Source organism: Brassica rapa, chromosome A01, assembly GCF_000309985.2.
Source record: "Brassica rapa cultivar Chiifu-401-42 chromosome A01, CAAS_Brap_v3.01, whole genome shotgun sequence".
NCBI classification, from domain to species: Eukaryota; Viridiplantae; Streptophyta; class Magnoliopsida; order Brassicales; family Brassicaceae; genus Brassica; species Brassica rapa.
This window is the reverse complement of record NC_024795.2, coordinates 23,283,560-23,296,012: the sequence shown is the minus strand read 5'-3', so window position 1 is coordinate 23,296,012 and position 12,453 is coordinate 23,283,560. Positions and strand designations below refer to the sequence as shown.

Here is a 12,453-nt window from a genome sequence, read left to right as displayed (position 1 = left end):
GATCACTTGGACAGGTTCGACAGCTACTGTGGGTTGTCAAAAACCAATGGTGTGTCCGAAGATGCCTTAAAGCTCAAGCTATTCCCTTTCTCTTTGGGGGATAAGGCACGTCAGTGGGAGAAGTCTCTACCCAGTGACTCCATCACTACTTGGGATGACTGCAAGAAAGCATTCTTGGAGAAGTTCTTCTCTACTTCAAGAACTGCTAAGCTGAGAAACGAGATTTCCAGCTTTCAACAGAAGAACTTGGAAGGCTTCAGTGAAGCCTGGGAGAGATTCAAGGGCTACCAAGCTCAATGCCCACACCATGGCTTTTCTAAGGAGAGCTTACTGAGCACATTCTACCGTGGTGCTCTTCCTAAGTACAGAGCCAGACTGGATACAGCTAGCAATGGGTTCTTCTTGGGGAGAACTGAGGAGGATGCAGAAGAGTGGTTGACAACATGGTAAAGAGTGATGCAGTCTACAGTGGAGACCACGACAGAGGCAGTAGAACAGATGATAAGCAGACGAGGAAAGAGATCAAAGCTTTGGAAGACAAGATCGACCTACTCATTGCTGAAAAAGCAACCCAAGAGCAGCTGAAGTTTGTTGGTAACTCCAAGCAGGAAGATCCACTTGCTGTCAATGAGGTTGAGGTTTGGAAGGTCAAGAGGAGTTGTGTTTCATCAACAACAATGGTAGCTGGTACAAAAAGGAGCCCAACTTTCAGTACAACAACTACCAACAGAAATCCTATCCAAACAACCAACAGAGTGGCTATCCGCCAAGAAACAACCAGCAAGGCAGCTATCAGCCTCAGCAAAACCCCTCGTCTGGTTCCTCTGCTCCTCAAGAGAGCAGCACTGATACCTTACTGAAGCAAATCTTGGAGTCTCAGACTAGAAGTGAGAAGCAAGTTGGTTATGAGTTGAAGAACCTTCATTCCAAGATTGATGGGAGCTACAATGAGCTCAACAACAAATTCTCACACCTTGCTTCTACAGTCAGGAATTTAGAGAATCAATTTGCTTCCATGAACACTCACCAGAATCGCCAGCAAGGATCTCTACCTGGAAAGTCTGACCAAAATCCCAAGGAGGCCAAAGCTATCACCCTTAGGAGTGGTAAGCAGTTACCTCCTAGAACCCTCACCAAGGATGCTGAGAAATTAGGTGAGGGGGTTGCCATCAACATAGATGATGAAGTGGTGATTGTTGATGAGAAGATCAATGACGAGATCTTGGAGAAGATAGTGGAAGCCAAAGGTAAAGGAAAGGTTGGAGAGGAGAAGAAGACAGTAAAGGATGGTGAAGTTGTTACTCCAGCAAGTGAAAGTTCTTTTGTTCCTCCTCCCTATGAACCCAAACTTCCATTCCCTGGTAGATTCAAGAAGCAGCTGCTAGAGAAATACAAAGCTCTGTTTGAGAAGCAAATGAGTGAAGCTCAGGTTGCAATGCCCATCATCGATGCTTTCATGTTGATTCCTCAATACAACAATTTCCTGAAAGATGTTGTAGCTGCAAAGAAGAAGGAGATGGAAGGCATGATGATTCTTACCCATGAGTGCAATGCCATCATCCAGAGGCTTGATGTTCCAGAGAAATTAGAGGATCCAGGAAGCTTCACACTACCTTGTGCTCTTGGACCTATGGTATTTGAGAAAAGTCTCTGCGATTTGGGAGCTAGTGTCAGCTTGATGCCTTTGTCTGTTGCAAAGAAGCTTGGATTCACTCAGTACAAGAAGTGTAGACTCTCTCTGGTGTTAGCTGATCGTTCAGTGAAGTACCCTGTGGGCATCTTAGAGGACCTCCCTGTGAAGATTGGAAGGTATGAGATACCTACAGATTTTGTGGTGCTTGAGATGGGTGAGGAGGCTCAAGATCCATTGATTCTAGGAAGGCCATTCTTAGCTACAGCAGGAGCTATTGTTAATGTGAAGGAGGGCACGATTGATCTCCATTTGGGTAAAGAGAACATCCTCCACTTTGACATCAAGAGGAAAATGAGGAAACCAACTGTGTTCGGGCAAGCCTTCTACATTGAAGAGATGGACACCCCTGCTGATGAGCACCTTGAAGAGTTACCACCTGAGGACGACGAGGAGGGAGCATCTCCCTCTACTCATTTCCTATAGAAGGTAACCCACCACACTCCCTTGTATATACCATTTCATTTTTGCATATTAGTCTTCTTTTCGGTATCTCTCTCTCTACTTGACGACACAGAGACTGTGTAACTCAAGTTTGGGGGAGGTACCAAGTATTTGATCATGTTTGCTTTGATGTTGTTTCATTGAGTCATGCATTGCATACCTATTTGCATAGATAAAAAAAAAAAAAAAATCAATCATTTAGTTTGCATCATTTGCATTTTTAGGAGAGTCTAGAGCATATAGGTTGCATTCACTTGCATTGGGAGCAATGATTTGAATGCCTTGTAAAGAACACTACGTTGCACCTGAGTAGCTTTTGCACCTCTCAAAAAGACTTGTATGTTTCGAGCCTTGAAAACTCTTCCTGAAACTTGTTGATTGCTGAAACTCAGTCTTTGAAGCCAACTACAACCTTATTTGAACTGAACGAACTTAATGCTTCTTGCTCATGGTCCCTTGTGTACTGAGTCATGGCTATACACACTTGAGTTGTCACATCTTTTATGCCAATCTTTTTGACAAACTCTAGTGGTAGACCACTCCCAAAACCTTTCCTCCTTTTAAGCTTTCATTGTTTGATGAGTGAGGCCTTCTTCGGAAAGTCTTACATGTGCATAATGTTGAGAGTATCGGGAACGACAATGCTTGATCTTCATTTTGCTAGATTGGACACTCTTTGTCTAGCTATAGGTGGGGGTGAGTGTTGTGATTATGATTTGGGAGAAATGAAAAAAAAAAAGAAAAGAATAGACTCTTTGTGCTTAAGTGAATTGTTTTATTGGGATAAGTAGAGAAGCCTCTAGCTCAAGTTTTGAAAAGTCTTGGCCCCCAGCCTAAAAAAAAAAAAAAAAAAAAAAAAAGAAAAAAAAACGAAAAAAAAAAAAAGAAAAGAAAAAAAAAAAAGGGGCTAGCAAAGTTGTTAGGAGCTAAGAAATGTTTTGAGGTTGTGAAAAATCCCTTGTAGATTTCAAAGAGAAGGAGTTAAAGTTCTTAGGATCTTTTGGTGAGAGATGTGAGTTGGGTTTGACATTTGGGAATGATTGTGTAATTGTATGTTTGGGAAAAGGGTAGAACAATGGAGATTGAGCATTGTATGCATGAGTTGGTCCCTTTCTTAGATATATTATGTGCAATGTCAAGGCTACTTGTTTTGAGAGTAAACCACCTTAAAGATCATATGTTTTGAACCTCTTGAATCACTTGAATAAAAGCCTTCCCTTACCCAACCAAATGACTTGGACCAACTGACCATTTGCAAGAATTCACCTGATGTTTTGTGCTTAATGAATGTGAGAGTTGGTTGATTTGAATGTGTGGATGCTTGATGATGAGTGTAAGAACAAAAAGAGTTAAGATAGGCCTAGAGAAGCTAGAGTGTAATAAGAGAGTGTGCTAGTTGTGTTTCTTTTGGCTATGTGCTCCCTCCTTCAACCTCTCTCCCTATGAGTTCTAGAAAGTTCACTTGTGGACAAGTAAAAGAACAAGTTTGGGGGAGTTGATATCTTGCATATTTACATTGTTTTATCCATTCATTCATAAACATTTTCATCATATAGATTAGGATTTAGACATGTTTAGGTTGCATTTTGCATACATATGTCTCTATCAGGTATTTGAGTACCACATGGAGTTTCTGGAGACATTTGGGTGCATTTGGAGCTCAAAAGGAGTGTTTAGAGTGGTCATTGGGCGAGCAAGGCATGGAGCGACCAGTCCGGAGCGACACCACCAAGTCGCTCTGACTTCCCTATTGGAGCGACCTTACCAGAGCGACAGGGAGAAGTCGCTCGCGGTTTCATCACTCGGAGACGCGAGAACGAGCCCGGAGCGACCTCCCGGAGCGACACCACGAAGTCGCTCGCATCTCACACCCCTCTCGGAGCGACCTCCCAAAGCGACACCCCGAGGTCGCTCGCGTCTTTATGGAGAGACGACACGAAGCGAAGCCTGGAGCGACCTCTCAGAGCGACCTACCAAGGTCGCTCCCGATCCAGAGCGACCCGTTGGAGCGACACACCAAAGTCGCTCGCGACCTCTCGCCCGGAGACACCAAAAATCGGCCCTGGAGCGACTTCCCGGAGCGACACCTGCAAGTCGCTCCGCGTTATTTTGCTGCCGAAAATCATGATTTCTTAAGGACCTTTTTGCAATTTATTTTGGACGTTTTGCACTTGGAAAAACCTATGTTTTAAACATCTTTTGTAGCCACCAGTGGCAGATTATCTTTTATCTTTTGATCTATTGAGAAAGACACAAGAACTCTCTTGAGAAGTTCATCTCTTGGGTTTTGATTTGTTATGTTCTTGTGTTCTTGTTGATTTCTTATCTATTTCTCTACATGGTTAATCTGAAATCCAATATGGGTTTAAGAGGAATCATGGAGATTAGTGAGTAATCACCTTTTGAATTCATGGGTTAGGGAGATTAAGGGTGATTAGGTTAGTTCTAGGATGTTTTAGTGTAGATCATTCTTGTTCCTTGCTAGTAGAGTATTCATAATGCATCTTCTGAGTTGGCCACTCAAAAGTTGATCAATAGACATTTCCCACCCAAAAGGTGTTTGATGAAATGCCTGAGACAACTCTCCTAGGCTTTTAGTATACTTTGCCAAAGACATTTGTTGTTAAAGATGCTAAGATAGCTAATAGACTTGTTAGTAATGATTGCTTTCATATTATTCAACCAAAGACATTTGATGTTTGAGATATGTTAGCAAATGAGCATTCATCTAGACATAGAGCTTGCTTAGAATTGTGTCTAGGCTTAAGGTTGATAGTTTGATTGATCATTTGCCATCCTTAGTTCGATACTTGATCACCCAAGGTCTAATCCCTATGCCCATGAGTTCTCTTTTCCCTTAGTCAAGAAAGTATCATTCTGTTATTGCTTTCTAGTTTAGTAGTAGTTTAAAACCCATCTAAATCATTGGTTGCACTTAGATTAAGTGAGTACTTGCATTCTCAGTGCTTTGATATCCCTCAGAACTGGTTCGACAATCTTCTATACTACAACATTTATCTTAGGAGCCTTGAAAACTCCTAACATTATCTCGCAAATCGTCAAACAAGGCCAAATGAGTTGCAGATCTTAATACACTGTTAACTAAGAAGCAAACATAGATTACATTTTATAATGATAGTTAATTGAGTAAAACAATAGCAACGGTTTTTACCAGAAAAAAAAGACAATAGCAACGGTCCAGGATACATTTAATTAATGACTTTAGACGTTTATATAATTTATTTTCTTTGTTACAAAAGAAATGTAATTTCTCTTCTTTCTCGAGATGCTTGCATATTACTCACCTAACAAATACACTAATGCCAGATTTCATATATACATGGACATGGTGATGATATCATGTCACTTATAGTTATAGGTTACATGTATAACTCATATCATGTCGTGTGTCGTTTTAAGCTAAAACTATAGCGTTTTTTTGTTTTGTTTTGTGACTCAACCTTTTGAGTTTTGTTTAGAGTCTTGGAATCTGTTTGATGGAAATATCATGCAAAATTAGACAACAAAAACTAATAAAGTAGCGCCACGCAGGTCTGATCTTAATGGGTCTATTTTGGTAAACCATGCATATGCGTATTTGTTATCCTTCCCAACCCTACCGGCTGGTGGTAACCCAAAAAATCATAAACTACGGAATATTGTATATCGAAATCACAATTTTAATATTAAAGCTGCTCTTATCATATTAACTACAACTACTGCTGCTGTAAATCATTTTCGGTTGACATATTTGCAATTACTTTTTATCAAGGCAAAAACAGCTTACCGTTTTGGATCCAAAAAAAAAAAAAATCTCTTTACCAAAACCTAATTTATCGAAAAAAATCGGTCTTTTAATTAGCCATCAATGAGTCTTGGAGAACCTATTTGCAATACTTTGTCATGTATACAAATATATATCTAGAATATTTTGTACTTGCGTGTCATACTTGGTATTTATTGAAATCGATAAACCAATGAACGTATTAGTTAGGAATGTGGAATGTGTATATTAATCGTAAATCTGAAAACAGTGTATCAACACTACTAAAGTCAGGGCCTCAGGGGGTGCACTTTCTACGTTTCAAAATTTGATCAATTAATTTTGATTATAATTTAATTATGTAATTAAAATAGTAGTATTAAATTTTTTGAGAACCTCCATTTGAGAATATAGCCCACAAGGTTGCTCTAATAGAAAATTTTATTTTATAAGGAATTTCCTATATATAAATATTTCTTCAAAAGACTGATATCGTACACATTTCTCAGTTTAAGCTTTAATTACACCAAACTAATTAGGTAAATATATATTAAGTTGGGTGGAAAGTATTTCTGAACTAACTTATTTCAATCTACTAAAACTAACTTCATGTAGTGAGCTGTGTGTTGTGCGTGTTGAGTTAATAGTCAATAATGTAGTGAGCTGTGTGTTGTATTGTATCATATCTTTTCTCATATAGCAATTTAACGTGCAAATTAATCAAATATATAAATAGTATGTTTATTTGATTTAATTTGTCTATCTACGTTTTAAATTCGTTAAATTTTCTGCTTATATATATAGAAATCTCAGTTTCTGCTCGGACCGTACATCGACTAGGATCAGTTAAGCCAATCCATAATGAAGAAAAATCTATGCCCTATCTCCTTGGTTCCAGGGTAACAAAGATTTGTTTCTTTGTCCATTGGTATGGCTGTGCTGTGCCGAACTACCTAGTTGTGTATTTTACAATAATGATAATTGTTAGTATTATATATACGATTGGGAAAGTTAAAGTATCCTTAGCATTTCTGTAATTGTTATATATGGGGCTTGTACTATTGCCATGGTAGTGACGGCATGCGTACGTACCATACATATTTAAAGACAATGATATGATATTTTTGGAAACGTTGTTATATATTAGACAGCGATTGATCGTATAATAATTCAAAGCTTATCACATAATAATACATTCATGTCGTGTCGAATACACGGCGTGCAAAGTGTAAACTACTCATGAAGAAAAAAATGCAACTTTGTCTGATTGAAACGGTGATTTTTGTCGGGTTACAGAAAGCGACATTTGCAATCTAAGTTATTAATTCAAGGTCGATCTAGCAATCGTATAGTAGCTGCAAAATATAGGAGTTTCTTAGGATTATAGAAAGCAGAGCGTTGAAGTATAACAAAGATTACAGTGAGAAAAAGCGACACTGTTAGAAAATAGCAATTCATTTTATTCGAACTTAACAACAACAAAATGTGCATATCATTGCTTCAGTTCTGTTGTGGTTGATGTTAAGAAGATATGTATAACATTGTGGTTCATATATATCCATCTAATCGCTTATGTTATTTTGCTTTCCTTCCGCTCCTTCGTTGTTGTTAGTAGGTTGTCATTGTGTTTGTTGTCTTCTTTACTTTCCGCTACTAGTTGTCATTGTATCTTTTGTCAGAGAAAAAAAATTAGTATAAAATTTTAACATTTTACCAAAAAGATGCATTGTTGTTAAAAATGTTTATCGCTTCTTTAAATCATGTAACATATTAGAGTTAGACCACACGTTAAGACAAAAAATATTGGACTATATTTTTAAATACAAAATTGTGTGTAATTTAGATGGTCAAGTACAAACAAATTTTTTTATTTCTCACATCTTCGATTCCAGTTCATCTCTATGCTTTTTTTCCTAATTTAATTGTAAGGGCCACATCTTTTTAAAATGATCCAAGTCTCATAAATGAATGGGACGGCAGTAGTGAATGCAAATATGGAATTGCTACATATCAGCTTTTATAGTGTTTCGATTTAAGTCATGTTAGGACCAGACACCAAATTAATTTTATGATTAAAAAAAACTCAACATGGTAATATTATGTATTATGGATCGAAGATTATAAATGTTATGAACTTATGATTTAAAAACTACCTAACTATAGTACGTAATATGTTATTCAGTTGCCGTTGTTATAATTTTGGTCATAGACTCATAGTTAGGTAGTTTTTTTAATAGACCTGAACGGATATATCCTTTCAGGTCTAATAATACGTCACGTACGTGAATGTGAAAGCCTTTGGGAGTTTGGGATACGATGGATCCCCTCTGACAAATCTCTTTGTCTTTAGATTCGGAGACGTCATCGTTCTGTATTTCGAGTCCATGACCATTGACAACTACCATTTTCAAATATTAATAAATGGATAAAGGTAAACGATGATATTAGGTCTCATGATATTATGAGACCCTAAAATGTCAAAACTGTGCTAGCTGTCAAAAATCTTTGTCAATTTAATTAGGGGTTGACAATAAAGGATTGGATCATTTGGAATGTCACTTTTTCCATTTATTTTAACCGTTGCTTTGAAAATGTAAGATGTCTGCTCTAAAATAGTCGTTGACGTAGTTGTTAAAGCAGATGTTGTGGTTTGTGGTGAAGATCATGTAGAGTCAAGGTGCTGAGCTAGAATCGTGTAGACTTGGAGAGCAAGAGAGTATCTTGGAGATATGGAAAGAGGAATAAACTTGAAAAGCAAATTTATGACTTAAAAAAAAAAGAATAAGTACATTCCAAGAAAATAAAAATTGCACTTATTGTTATGGAAGATGTCCATACATGTTGTCTTTGAGACTAGGGTTTCGGGAGTATGGAGAATAACTATAAGATAGCTATAGGATCGTCTGTAGAGGGACAAAGACACAGAGGCTGATCTTATAGAAAGAGAAAGAAGCTCTTGGAAGTGTTCTGGGTCGTGTTAAAGCAGTGGCTGAAGTACTCGATGGAAGAGAGATATAAGCGGGTAGTTTAGGAATCTTTCAATAGCAGTTGTTAGGGTTTAATAAACTGTGTAAAGCTGATTAAGCAGATATTGTAATAAAGTGTACAAGAGATTTCTAATAAAACTTAAGTGTTGTTTGTATTTATTTTGTCTGTTGCTTTACTTTCTGCATTACCGTATTGTGTTTCTATCTTGCATTTACATGCTTAACATGGATTATCGAGAGTCAATATAGATTCTAAATACATAAATTTAAATTATTTATCTATAGTTTTAAAATGTATGTACTGAATCAAGATTTCATAATTTAACGTTATACAACTGATGAATATTTCTTACCTTGTCATTTTAAATGGTCGAGTTGATAAGAAATGTTAATTCGTATAAGATCGTTAGACACAAACAAATAAGGCACATATGTTTGAACTTTGATCTCTATTAACTTAGGTTTCAACTCTATAAATTTAACTAATATACGAATTTCTATGTTATATACTCCCATCCAAAAATATACTTTAGCGTAATGAAAGTCAATCAACACGAATAGACCAATTATGAATAAATGAAGACACATATAGTCGTTGATTTCGGTTGGGTTCAGCAATTTTAAGAAATAAAAAAATACTATAAAGACGGTTCTGCAAGTTACAACTAGAGAACAAAATGTTTTTCAGCTTGCTTTTTGCGTATTTATTTATTTTTGTCGTATGTAACTTGTCTAAGATCATCTCCAATAAAACTCTATTTTTCTCTTTATAATTTATACAAAAATAAAATAACTCTAATTATATTATAATTTTGTTTCAATAGTGTTATTCTATAATAGAGTTAATATAATAGAATTATTCTATTTTTGTGTAAATTATATAGGAAAAAATAGAATCTCTTTGAAAATGGTAAAAAAATCGTACAAGTAGGCAGACAATTTCATGCCTTCATGGGGAGTCAGAAAAGTCAAGCATCTGGAAGATGACTTTTTCTCAAATGTAAAACTAAACCAAAACATATAAACGAAGTAATGAAAATCAATACCGGTTGGAGAGATGTTACCGTTACGTGGTGTTATGCAACATTGCAACGTGTGAAGATAATTAGCCGCCAACAAAACCACACACGCTTTATGTTAGTTCTATTACTATGAAATTATCCAACCAACTTCGTAGAAAAACCCGAATCTTTGTACGGACGCATCTCATGTACAATCATTTTCACATTGCTCAACCAAACATGTTATATGTAATATGCATATTACGTTTAACGTCCTACATAGTTTGTTGTTGTTATTGTTGTTTATGAGCTTCATACGCTTTTCTTTAATACACGTTTTAGATTCATAATAACGAATGGTTGTCTAAAAGTTAATTCATATTAGAATTAGGGAGATTTATTATACTTTTTTCTTTTAAATTATACTTTGATTACTATCATTGCTATATCTTTTATGCTTGGCTTATGTTGTAAATGGTAATAATATCCATCACGACTATGTAATATATTGGCCCTGTTCGTTTGGAGGTCGCTAGCGTCAGCGACCAACCTGAGCGACTAAACGTTGTTCGTTTACCGGTCGCACGTTCAGCGACTGATCGCAGCGACCAGACGCTAGCGACCCGCGATTAAAAATTTTGATCGCCGAGAAATTCAGCGTTTGCGACCAAAACCTGCGATCAGAAAAAAAAAAAAACTCAAAATACAAAAATACCCTCAATCTATCTTCAAAATTACAAAACAATACCATTAAACCTAAATCCTAAAATCTCTCTCGCCTCTCTTCTCTCTCTCTCTCTCTCTCTCTCTCTCTCTCTCTCTCTCTCTCTCTCTCTCACCATCTCTCACGATCTCTCAGGCCTCGGCTCTCTCTCTCTCCCTTCACCATCTCTCACGCCTCTCTCACACCTCTCTTCACCATCTCTCACGATCTCTCATCTCCATCTCTCACACCTCTCTTCACCATCTCTCACGATCTCTCTCCACCATCTCTCACGCTTCTCTCCACCATCTCTCACGCCTTAGCTCTCTTAAAGGTCAGTCCCCTCTCTCTCTCTCTCTCTCTCTCTCTCTCTCTCTCTCTCTCTCTCTCTCTCTCTCTCTCTCTCTCTTTCTCTCTTAGCGTTTTGTGTTAGAATAATGGAACCTTTAGATTAATTAAGTTGGATGTTGGGTTTTTTGATTCTTGATATGGGTTACTTTTAGATTCAAGATTTTGATTATCAAATCTCTGTTTTTAATCTGATTATCAGACATGTGTTTTATGGGTTTGAGTTCCTGTGAATGTTTTCAGACATGGGTTTGAGTTCTTTTTGGTCTGTGACGTTTTGTTTAAGTCAAATTTATTGTTTATAGTTTGGTCACTTAGGTCTGTATTATCTTTTCAGGTTTGGACATAAATCACAACAAGATAAGACAAGAAGAATGGCTGATGACGTAAGTATTTTAGGCAGTTCTAGTTTCTTAGATTTTTTGTAATTGTTTTTTCTGCTAGTTTAGCTTGTTTGTCTATTGATGAGACTTGTTATTTAGAAATGGACCGATGAAGAAGTTAGGTATTTCTTTGCTCTATATGCTGATGAGAAAAAGAAAGGGAACAGACCATTTCACATTGCTGCAGTTAACCATCTCAAATCTGTTGAAGAAAACAGAATGGCTTTTATGTCTTTCTCTAGTGATGATGATAAGATTAGCTATCTTGAAAATATGATTGGAGTTAAGATATATGAAGGATTGTAGTGTCTGTTTCAGTATGACTGTTTTAATATGACTCAGATTGTAGTGTTTTTTTTTAAGTATGACTTTTGTTTCATTTCTTTTGTTTCATTTCTTTTGACCGTAGGCATCCAAAATATGGTTTGATCAAATGGATAAAGCTAGTGACGGCAACGATGGCTCTACACAACTTCATACGTGATTCACATCGAGAAGATAATGATTTTGTGCATTGGCAGAGAAGAGAAGAATATCATACTCATGGTGATAATGATGAAGAAGAAAGAGATGAAGAGGAAGATGAAGATGAAGATGAAGATGAAGAAGAAGAAGAAGATGGTGATGGTCATGGTGGACATATTCCATATGAGCCGACTGGTGATAGAGCCATGGAAGGTTTACGTGATCGTATTGGTAATGAGTTGAGTAGAGGATATCGATTACCTTACTAGTTTATTTGATTTGAGTTTGTACTGATTATTATTATAAGTTACTCGTATGATCACTTTTTTTTTATTATTTAGACTTTTTCAATATTCTAAGTTACAAGGAATAATATTCAAGTGTAGACTTTTTAATTAGAGTTATAGTTTATTAATGTGACAACTCATAAACAAAAGTGAACTTGTACAAGGAAAAATATAAGAAACTGAAACGATTAAACATATTGCATCCATGGTGTGATTTATTACACTTTACAGTTTTAATGATTTAGCCACGTTTTTGACGAAACCTAAGTACACAAGAGCAAATGTATGTCAAAAGTAAATATTTGATCGCCAGCGATACAGAAACGAACAGCATAGCGACAACCGCTGCGATCAATCGCGCGACATAGAAACGAACAACATA

General features: G+C 36.7%; 1 non-coding gene across 1 annotated transcript; it reads right to left on the bottom strand.

Annotated features, from left to right (window-relative positions):
- Positions 1 to 207: 207 nt before the first annotated feature.
- LOC117129065 lies at positions 208 to 314 on the bottom strand. Its single transcript, XR_004452636.1, has one exon. It is a non-coding gene; the product is annotated as a small nucleolar RNA R71 (small nucleolar RNA).
- Positions 315 to 12,453: the final 12,139 nt, after the last annotated feature.